Here is an 11,839-nt window from a genome sequence, read left to right as displayed (position 1 = left end):
ATGTCCCCCACGCTAATGGGGGGCGAATAGGGGCTTGTACCCTCCCCCTAAAAGAATCCCAAGGAGATGGTACAAAACTATTCTTTAGATATCACCACTAAGATTAGTATTAATTTATAAAATAATAGAATAAAACAAGTCAGTCAATAGACAAGATTATCAATAAGTCACAATAAGTCAACCAAGGACAATCACAATCAAATCACCACGATATCAAGTATCACAATCACGTAAGCCACAACGGAACACGACAACCCCATTCGATGTATGCACGATTCGATGTCATAGCTCTCTCACCAAGGACTACAGGACCCATGGTGTCCATGTACAACTCGTTCCGAATCCACTCCTCGAACCCGAGCACAAACCTCCGCTCCGGAATGAACCTCGAACGCGGGACATATCAATGTACCTCTCATTTTCGGAACTAACCTCGGACTATGAGCCCATTAAATAATGTAAAGCGGCTAGGTTGGGGTAGAATCCCGTAGGGAATATGGTGTGAAAAGGTTAGTAAAGTCGTATGGTACTTTCTTGAGGTCTAGTTTTGTATTCCGTTGAGTTTCTAGAAGATAGGTTGTTTATGACTAATTGCTAACTAATTTCTTTGGATTGTAATATATGGTAAAAGAAACCAAGGTTGTGTCTCTCTTTAGATAAAGTGTATACTATGATGATGATCATGATATACTTCTAATGGATCGTTATAAGAAAGCACTTAACCTCTAATTGAATCCCTAACGTTTCCCAACAATTAAAGATTATTTCTCTTTATAATTTTCCCAAATATAAAAGAGAGTACCTGAGGAACGACGCTTAATTCGTGCCAAGTAAATTCCACTTATTCCTAAGTGAATTTATTAAACAAGGATTAATGCCTTGAGTTAATGTTATTTATTCCTACCAAACCTTACTCACTTTCCCAAGTTAAGCAAAGTTTATGGCTTTATTCAATTTTGTAGCCATCAATTATGAATGAAGAACAAAGAATAAATAAACCCTAACAATCAATTCTGCATATAGAAATCTCAATCCCCAATCCATGAGAACACCTATCCTAGGGTTCACAACCTTAGTAGAGAAATTAGCTACTCATAGTGGAAGAAGAACAAGAAGAGATAATAGAAATCACAAAGCTAGAAGAGATAATAGAAATCATAATGCTTACTTTCATTGATTGGAATTGAAAGAAAGTAATTGCAATTGTTTGTTCTCCAAAAAGCTTCAAAACTATGAGTATTCAATGCTAGGGAATAATAGTTTAAAACTGACAACTCGTCGTAAATAAAACCCCACAAGGAACTATTTATAGTGGGCCAATTCGCTCAAAAATCAAATAACGGATCTGGCCCGACAGAACTTTTCACGGACCGGGAAATATTTCACAGACCGTGAGACTTTTTCATCTACCATGGAATTGCAACTCTTCTAAAATCAGGATAATTTTGACGCTATCGTTTAATGGACCGTGAAATATATTTCATGATCCGTGGAATGCCGTTGTGGAATCACCTTCCTCCATATGAGTCACTGGAACGGCTTTATGTTAAGTTTCATGGGTCTTGGAATGATCCACGGTCCGTGTTTCTTCTGGTTGAATGGTGCTTTCAGTTATTTCCACTCTTCTATGTCTTTTTGACTTCTTTTTGCTTAATTTTCACAAAACATTTTCACAACTTAGCCTCTCGGGACCTTGAATACCTAAAACATGATCAAAACACAACAAAACAAAACAAGCTTGCTTGAAAACAAGCAAAACTTATAATAAAAAAGCATCATATGTGCTGTAATTTCATGGCACATCAATGCTCTAGAGGGTTACTATAATGAAAAGGTTCTGAATGTGCACTAAGTGGTGGAGGATGGAAGATGGAACACTGATAAATTGACTGAATTGGTGCCTGTAGATATAGTATAGCACATTGAAGATACTGTACAACCACCAGTTGTGGAAAGGATGATGGATAAACCTTGGTGGATATTGGATACACAGGGGGAATTCTCAGTTATATTAGCCAGGGAATACTTAAGGCTAAGAAGTACTAAACATGAAATTTATAAGGACATGTGGATTAAAGGACTCCCCTTCAAAATATCCATCTTCATGTGGAGATTTTGGAAATTCAAATTACCATTGGATGATATGTTAAAGAGGATGCACTATAATATGGCATCTGATGCTAGTGTTGTTCAAATCCTAGGGAGGAGACACTCCAACATTTATTTGCCAAATTGTTTTTACGCTAACAAGACCTGGTCTTACTTTTGTTCTTTTGCAGGTATCAATATAGAAGGTTTACAGCTACAGCAGATCATTTTGAAATGGTGGCAAGCCCTTGTCACAGATAGGCTCAAATCAATCTTTCAATATGTTCCTGCTATAGTTGTATGGAAGCTGCGGAAGAGAAATAATGCAATAAAGTATGGGGAGAAGAGATCTATTAGAAAATGCATTTATCAGATCTTCTCAATAATATATAGAGTGGTTCAGTTATGGAATCCATCTATAAGGCATTTACTAAATAGATGGGATGATATAATTCAAGTACTGGCAATTACCACCTATAGGTTGAATAATTTATAACTCGGATTGAGCATCAAGGGGAAATCCAGGTAGAGGTTCTTATGATTTTTATGTGAGGGATATAGAAGGGGACTTGATACATTCAATGGCAGAGGAGATTGAGTTTTCAGCTAACACAGAGGCTGAGGTCTTAGCAGTGAAAGAAGCTACGAAGTTCTGTCGCAGTAGAAGACTCAACAATATAATTCTTCAGACAGACTTAAAGCTGATTCAAAAGATTTCGATAGAGGAGTGGAAACCACCATGGAGTATTGTAAATTGGATTGAAAAAAATCAGAGAAATATGTAGAGATATGTAAGTCCAATACAGACACATTCTTAGAGAAGGAATATATTTGCAAATGCACTGGCAAATCATGCTTTGGACAAAGGGCAGACTACTTTTTATAATTTTAGGGAGATGGATAGTGATCTTAGAATAATACTCAACCATGATAAGGCACAAATTCCTTATTTGAGGGTTTGAGCAAAGAAATGATTGGAATTTCAAACATGCAAGCCCAAAAACCAGGGTATCATGTCAATATTACGATGCAAAAGCAGAGTTAAATCATATGGTCTATGGGACGAAAAATCTCACAGAAAAAATCAAGGAGCAGCTACAAACACACCAAAATCTTTTTTGCATGAGTGGGAGAAACAACAGCAACATTTCTTCATTTGGAAAGAGAAATCAGATGCAACTAAACAAACAAGGGAGGAACAAACATCTTACCTAGAGAGGTGGAATCAACAACACCGACCGGAGCAGAGATCGGAACCTTGTTGGAGATTTTGTGCAATAGCTGAGATGGACACAACACCACAACCTCATGCAAGAAGCTCCACATGCTCAATAGGATAAAAAACAAGAAAGGATTCAGCTCAAGCAAACACCACCAACATCGAACATGAAGAGACGAGCAAACGATTGCAGATTCAGAACATTGATGGAACAAATAAGTGATGAAAATACAAGAACATACCTTTACTCAGCTAAGGATTAAGGATATGAAGCAAAAGAGACTGAGAGGAGGGTCATCCACCATTAGAGAGATGAACGACGGCCAGCCGTCAACAACAAAGATGAGATATGAACCGATATTTAAGGACTTAGGAGTAACTTTCTTAATTCATACAAATGTAACTTTGTTTTTGTACCTTCCCCATCCCCCCCCCCCCTTTTTTCTTTGCATCTTGGACTTTTATATTTTGCTTTATATAAAATCAGCCCCTTGTGGCTATAATTGATTTTAAAAAAATATAACTTATGGAGTTTTTTAACCATATACCAATGAAGGAAGAGAGTGTTGGCCTCATTTTCGTGACTTCGCATGCACAATAGAAAACAAAAGGAAGAGTTACCATGATTTACAATGATTCACATGAAATGCATCGATGAATACACCCTTCATTAATTGAGTAATCTATGATTTGTTTCATACCATAAAATAAATAGAAGAATCAGTAATGATTGTACCATTTCAACAAATTAATAAGACTTTATTGACCTATTAGTAAAATAAGTTTATTGAATGATAATGATAGGAATAAAGAAGAAAAAGACAAAAAAAAATTGTAAAACTTTGAGAAAATAGAAAAATATGAATCATGGCCTAAGAGCTGTGCCACTTTGCCTCATCTATACCTAGCTTTAAATATCTATATATATATTATTTACTCATATAAAAATATATAATGCACTAAAATTTATATAAATCATGAATGTAAACGATTCAAAAACAAGTAACTCAAAATATCAAACTATCAATATCTATAAAAATAAAATATACAATATTGTTTGACAATTCAATAGCTAGCATACATAAGTTTGCAAATTTTTAAAAAGAAAAGATTCTAGAATGTCTTAAGTTCCAGCAGAAATCAACCAATTCTTATCTCTGATGTTGCCACAAAATCATACAATGTCAAAGATATGAATATAAACTTAGAAAGAGCCACTGCTAAAATTACTACAGCAACGACCAAAGAACCATTACCACATCTTCATGATACAATTAAATATAAAGTTAGTAAGGAACAAAGAAAGTTGAAACAAAATAAAGGGAAAAAAGAGATATAGGACATTAGTAGTTACTAATTCTTGTAACAAAGAAGATAAATAGAATAAACCTACTAGCCATTAATGGGTAGGCATTTTGTCGAGTAGTTGAGGTGCCACACATTTTCGAATAAACATAACATTTAACACCAATAAACAAGAAATTCCCCTATTAGAATATCAAAATATGTTCAATATAACAAAGAAAACCTAGGTTATACAGAACCCTTTTATGCAACATCAAAATTTGTTCAACAAAATAAAAGATACTTGGGTATTCAAAATCCTTTTACCAATACAACTATATAAAAACAAAAAGATCTTAACCTAATTATAGCCAATTTAGAAGAAAATGGATCATCTTACAGTGCCATAGGGCAAAATTGAGGTGTTTGGAGCTAAGAGAGCTTTACCAAAAAGATTTTTGGGAGGTTAGGCAGCTTGGAGGTGTCAGTGATGATGAAGCTTTACTGGGATTTTTGTTAAGATGCAGAAGAAAACTAAGGCTTAGAAATTCTGTTGCATTCTTAGTTTGAGGGAAAAATAAAACAATAAATATATTATTTAGAAAAGGTGGCATTGTTAGAAAATTAGAAGAGGAAAAATAAGAGGATTTGGGAAACTGTTGCTAGTGACATATTTCTAAAGCAACTGTCGCCATAGAGCTATTTATTGCAACAGTTGGACGAACCCTTGCAATAGTTAGCTCTGTGACAATGACTCTTCCACTATGGCAGTAGTTTCATTGGGTATCAATAGACCCAAGATCCTTATGCAGCAACCATAACCACTGCCATAGACAATTTATTGCAATAGTCAGAGAACCGTTGCTAAATAACTGTTTCTATAGGTCTATTTTCTAGTAGTGAGAGCGCAGTACAACAAAGAATCTAATTTTAACAAATAATACAAAAGAAGGAGGTTTTTTCAACGCCAGATCTAAAAAAATCTCTTTATGGCACATATACTAAGTCCGATGTGGTTTGAGCCTTTAGTAGGTCTATTCATAGAGATTAAGTACACCGTACACATAATATATGTTTCTCCCAAATTCACATGCAAGCGTACGTGCTTGCCAAGTAATATAGTAATGAAATAAAGTGTCGAACCCACAGAGACTTATGATGAATAGCTAACAACTTGATACTACCAATCAATTAATCAAGTATTTTCTCCAAAAGATAGTTTTTATCTATTAACTACAACAAAAATGTAAAATTGGTTATTTATGCTAACAAATGATCAAGTCAGAGAGTGCAAAGCTTAAGATTTAAGAACGAGAGATGAATATTTCAAGGTTTTGGTTGATTCACCAATCCTATTAATTTCTCAAACCACTTCCCCTTAATTCAAATTATCGGCGATTGCTAATTAAGTAATGAATAGCAGCATGATCGATATACACAATCATATGAGTACCCACTAGGTAAGCTTGAAATTTGTCGAAAGCATAGACCACCGCCAACAAATCTTTTTTCGTAACGATGTAGTTCATTTGAGCAACATCAAGAGTCTTAATGGCATACTAAATCAAGTGAAATACTTTATATTTTCTCTAGCCTAGCACCAATCGCACTTTCAGTGGTGTCAACATCAATTCTAGCGGTAAACTCTAGTAGGAGAGCTATTATGATAAGTGCAGTCACCAATTTTCATTTCGTCTCTTTAAACGCCTTCAATTGGGTTGTATAAAAAAAATGCCACTGCAGCATTACATACTTCGTACAAAATACGCTTGAAAGCATAAGTGTCGTAACGGCAGATAAATGTCGTCTTTTCTTGGTCTTGTCTAGAGATAGCTATCTGATTAGAACCGTAGTACCCATCTATGAAGAAGTAGTACTCTTTCCCTGCAAACATGTCCATCATCTGATTAATGAAAGGTATGGGAAAATGGTTCTTCCCCGTGTCATTATTCAGTTTCCAGTAGTTCGAGCAAATTCTCCACCCCATCACAGCTCTCGCAGAAATAAGCTCATCTTTCTCATTTGCAACTATTGTTATCCCTCATTTCTTTGTGATGCACTAAAATGGACTCACCCAACTGCTAATAGAGTTCGTAAAATAATACTTGCGTCTAGCCTCTTGATAACCTCCTTTTTACCACATCTTAGATCACGGGATTAAGTCACTTCTGGTGCTCTATTCTTGGATTATCGCCCTCTTCGAAAAGTATTTTGTGCATGCAGAATAAAAGACTAATACCTTCGATGCGGCCAGTTTCCAACCAACAGTTTTCTTGTTTTTGCACAACACCTTCAATAACTTACTTTCCGCCATAACAGACATCATAGACAAAATAATAATTGGAAAAGTCACACCTTCACCCATGTAACGACCCGCTAGGTCGTTCTTTTTTGTCTTTTGAAATTTTTTCCCAAAATACACTTCTCGTAGTTTCATATTTGTATTTATGACTAGTTGGGATGAGTGGCACAATTCTCGAGGCAATCTGGTGAGTATCGAAGAAAAAATAGTAACATTGGAAGCTCTTAAGTTAAGAAAATAAGGAAGTTTTACCAAAGTTAACAGGGGGTAAATGGGTCCGTGTTAGTATAACGATCCATTTGGTCGTTATAGCGCTTTTGACCCATTTATCCCCATTGATCCTTCCTCAAAACCCTATTAGTATAATTTTGACCTGTGGGGATAAGTGACATGGTTCCCGAGGTAGTCGGGCGAGATTTATGATGACTTTTGTGAAATAGAGTCTTAAAGTGAAAAACATTTGACCAGTAGTTGACTTTTGGGTAAACGGACCCTTTTCGAAAATCCATCAGTTTTGAGAGGTCATGATCGTCGATTATGACTTGTTGGGATGTTCAGTTCAGTTTATGAGGCACTCGGAAGCATTTTGGGTTATTGGTTGGAAAGTTGGTCTTACGCCGTTGGGTGTTGACCTGGTCAAATAGACCTCCATTGGGAATTCCGAGACCACGAGTGTATCTCTAGCATATTTTATGTATGATTGCATGTATGTTTTGTATCTAGAAGGACTCGGGTGATTGTCAGATTTTGGGATTGGGTTAGTGAAAACCAAGATTATTATGTTGTCTGGTGCCCATCGTAGCAGCACCATTTTCGCCTTAGCTATGGTGAGTGCGTGAGGATCTTGGTAAGTCGCCACGGTGGATGAGAATCTGATGTGGTGGACTCGTGATAGCGAGAGAAGGGCCGCTGTGGCGAGCCCGCTGTAGCGAACAGTCAACCGCTGTAGCGAACGACGGGAATAGAATCCTATTCAATTGCCTAGTTAAAACCCTTCATTTCCTATCCTTACATTTATTATTCCTAAGCATCTTTGAGGTGATTAGTTCTTGGATGACTTATGTTGTGGGTAAGTTCTATAACCTAGACTTCATTCCTTTACCTTTCTTAAGCTTGAATCCATGCTAGAAATTCTATAGAACTTAAGAAGAAAGATGGGTTTTGATGTTTACTTCATTATTTGAGTTGTAGTTTTTCTAAATGATATTTTTTGGTAGATTTGACTAATCTACGCATGAATTTGATGAATTGGTGACTAATAATCTTGAATCTTCAATTTATGTTGATGATTTGTAAGATTTGAAGTTAGGGTTCATACCCAAATTGGGGTTTTTGACTTGAATGATGAAATTGGCCTATTATTGAGTTAATCTAGCAATTAAATAGTAAAATTGAACTTCGTAATGTTGGGTTACCAATTTCACTTTTGAAATACTTATTTTGCCCTTGTGGGCCTATTTCCCCCTTTTCCCATAGTTGATTTTGATTTGAAAGATAGTGTAGCAATATGGGTATAATTGCTTCTTATTTCTAACTTAGAATTTGATAATGGATAGACTTCGAGTACTTGGACGCTCTCCGAAAAAGCAAGTCGAAGGTTTGATTGTTCGTGGCTCCCGTTCGACTGCTAGGTAGGTTACGATTTACCTTATGGTTAGACTTCGGTTAGCGAAGCATATGTGGAGTTAGTAATTGTCGGAGAAAGCATGTTACACCTTCGGGTATGAAGTTGGGATAGATTACCTAGGTTGGTACTATTGTTTGATTGTGGGCTTGTTGCCTTGTTGTGATCTATTGGCTTGTTGCCACGTGTTTTGATACTAGACTTGACACTTAGTTGCTTTATCATGATTGTGAAATTGCTATCCTTCGCTTATTGAGTATTATCTTGGATAGAGGAAAGAACTTGACTTATTATTAATATTGAGATAGGTGTCCATGTGTGGCACCATTGATTTGATATGTTATCATTTATCATTGATATTATGCATAGAACTCATTCTCATCTTTCATGATACACTGATATGAGCTGAGACTTGGTACTAGTGATGATGAGAGAGATGAGAGGCCAATGCCTGAGGTCTGCACAGGGATCGAGGAAGTGTACGATGCTCGAGGTCTTTGCCGGGATCGCGAGAGTGGTACATGGACTTCGCGAGTCCTCACTGGGTTATGACTGCCGAGGCATAGAGGTATTCAGCCCGAAACATGTGTGTACGGAGATTACATTGGCCATTGCATATGCATTCACTGTCATCATCTCATTTTACATCTATTGATCGGATTTGTTGGCTATACTTGTGTTTGTGGATATTCTGAGGAATTGTGGGAACTTGGCAGACTTGTGCTTAGGTGTTTCACCATAGGCTATAATTCGGCTATTTGATATTTATGTACTTGAGTTATTATTCTTGGATTGTGTTGTGTTGTACTTGATCATGAGCATGTCTATTATTCACTCTCTTCATTTATATATGTTAGCTAACTGTTATCGGCCTGTGATACCTACAAGTACATAGTGTTTGTACTAATACTATCTTGATGCATTCTTTCATGAGTGCAGAGTAAGTGACAGGTTCCACATCCACTCCACGCAACAGATTCCCAAAGCCTTTGCCGTCGAGTGTCTAGGGTGAGCACATTGATGGATCCCCAGCCCAGAGACTCTTCATTATTACTTGTCTTATCTTGTTATTCCAAGACAGTATTTCATATTTTGAGACTTGTATTTATTCCAGACTTGTAGTGATGTAGTAGTGGCTTTTGTGCTGCCTTTAGACCAGATTCCTTGGAATTGTATTAGTATTGTATTACGCACTTATTTATATTTACATTGAGACTTATATATTTCTATTGTCCTAATTACTTCATTGTTGTCGAATTAATGATTTGGGAAAAGGGTTCGCCTACCGAAGGTGGGAAATGATAGGTGCCCGCAAATCTAACCGATTTTGGATCTCGACAAGTTGGTATCAGAGCCCAAGATTACCCAATCTATAAGTACAAGAGCACGTCTAGTAGAGTCTTGCAAATTGGTATGATGAGCTCCGTACTTATCTGCGAAAGGCTATGGGACATTTAGGAAACTTCAAATTCTTTCATTCTTTCATGCTACTTTATTCAAATTGGCATCTAGAACGTTCGAATTGGTATCTGATTCATTTTTATTCCCTTACAGATAGTGAGAACACGAGCTACGATCGCGAGGGACGAGGTACCCGAGCCAGCTGCTGGGATCGGAATGAGAGGAGGAGGACAAGCTAGAGGCCACAACCAAGCTGGAGGCAGTGGCATCGGGCACCCAAGCCTTAGCAGGCGCACTCGATTAACTTCTCGCAGAAAGAAATGGGCCAACCCACTAGAGCACAGGAAGCTGGGAGAGGTATGGGCAGCCCAAACTCACCCCGAGGTCATGTTTGATCCAATATTCTAGGACACAATGGCCTATATCCTTCTTCATCTTCGATGCCCGATGATGTCGTGGATGACGAAGTTACCACTCTAGGCGGTTCATAGACCAAAAAGGGTGAGTGCCGACTCCCGAGTAGGGGCAGACATCGTGAATGCCTATGGCTGCTCGTACGGCCCATTTCATCGATGGTATAGCAACCCTCGAGGGTGTTTCTAAAACATCGTGTCATGACACTTCGTGGATCGTGGAGCTTGTTAGCGCATTCGCCACGGAGTCGCCTAAATTCTTTCGGGCATGCTTAGTGATGACGTATACGAGTTCATTACGGATACGCAAGAGGCTCTACAATACTGGTAGCATGGAGTCGCACGGTGTGTATTATGCTCTTCCAGCTCGCAAGGATGCAAAGACGGGGGCGGAGTGTATTTATTATGGCGACCTGCTCGGGTTCACCCTCCACTCATCTAGGCACAATTTCACCAAGCCTTTTTGGAGAAGTAAGAGCCATGTGCTTTGAGGGATCAACACAGTGGACTACTTCATCTCATTTGTAGTAAAGAGAAGGCGTGCTTTGGTGTAGGCGAGGCCTAGTTCCTATTTTGGTCCCGATATGCAACGCAGTTGATTCCGACAGGGGCAGAGAGCGTTTGTAGGTTTGTAGGTGGACTTGTGCTTTCACTTCATATTGCTTGTCGTTAGCTTGTAGCCTCAGGGTCTTCCTTTCAGGTGGTAGTGGATCATGCCCCCAGTGTCGAGTCGACCAAGGCTCGATCTTTGGGCCAGTTCAGCGAGAAATAGGCCTCTGTCAAGCAAGGATACGATGGGGTTCCGGCGCATGGGGAGAGGCGGGGGCCTTCCAAGAACTATCAGTCACACCCCCGCCGCCCCATTTCGTCCGCACTTCCAGCATCTCTCTTCCGGTGGCCCTTCTGCATGCAGCTGCGGTGCCGAGGTTAATACGCCGACCGTACGACCGAGGTAGTTCCAGTTCTCGCTTACGGCCCACCCCCCGACACCTAGAGTTGGTTTTGATTGTGGTGATCTTGGTCACATCACGAGAGATTGTACCCGACCTAGAAAGAGTGGGACCCAGCAGGGTTCTCGCTTCCGGCACTTCTTAGACTCCCGCATCTTTCCGGCAGCCCGTGGTTCTTTAGCTCGAGGCGCGTTCATTCCGAGCGTGGTTCGCATTATTTGGGGTGGATACTGGCCGTAAAGCGCGGTTCCTAGGTCTCCGTGGGATTTAGTGCAAAGCATAACGGCCGGTGGCAAGGCTATCGCTATGCTTTTCCTGGTAGGCCTGAGTACGAGTGTTACACCTCGCACTTTCAGAGCATGTGCATGCCACGTATTTCACCATATTAATGAAGTATCGGAGATGTCCTGTGAAGTTTTGAAAGGTACAAGCCATGGGAAGTACGTAAAAATGAAGTAAAGGATGAATTATGATCTCGTAAGTCGTAACCGAAAAGGAAAACCTTAGAACACATGCGAATACAGACAAACTAAGAATATTATCATAAGTTTGTTTCAT

The 11,839-nt window shown here is 38.7% G+C and overlaps 1 long non-coding RNA gene across 1 annotated transcript; it reads right to left on the bottom strand.

The window, feature by feature from the left end:
- Positions 1-1,314: 1,314 nt before the first annotated feature.
- LOC132043860 (uncharacterized) lies at positions 1,315-5,361 on the bottom strand. Its single transcript, XR_009411947.1, has 2 exons — positions 3,300-5,361; positions 1,315-1,701 (listed from the first exon to the last, which is right to left on the bottom strand). It is a non-coding gene; the product is annotated as an uncharacterized LOC132043860 (long non-coding RNA).
- Between the last annotated feature and the right edge of the window lie 6,478 nt (positions 5,362-11,839).

This window comes from Lycium ferocissimum, unplaced genomic scaffold (genome assembly GCF_029784015.1).
Source record: "Lycium ferocissimum isolate CSIRO_LF1 unplaced genomic scaffold, AGI_CSIRO_Lferr_CH_V1 ctg29542, whole genome shotgun sequence".
NCBI lineage: Eukaryota > Viridiplantae > Streptophyta > Magnoliopsida > Solanales > Solanaceae > Lycium > Lycium ferocissimum.
The sequence above is the reverse complement of the archived record's forward strand: the minus strand, read 5'-3'. Positions and strand labels throughout refer to the sequence as shown.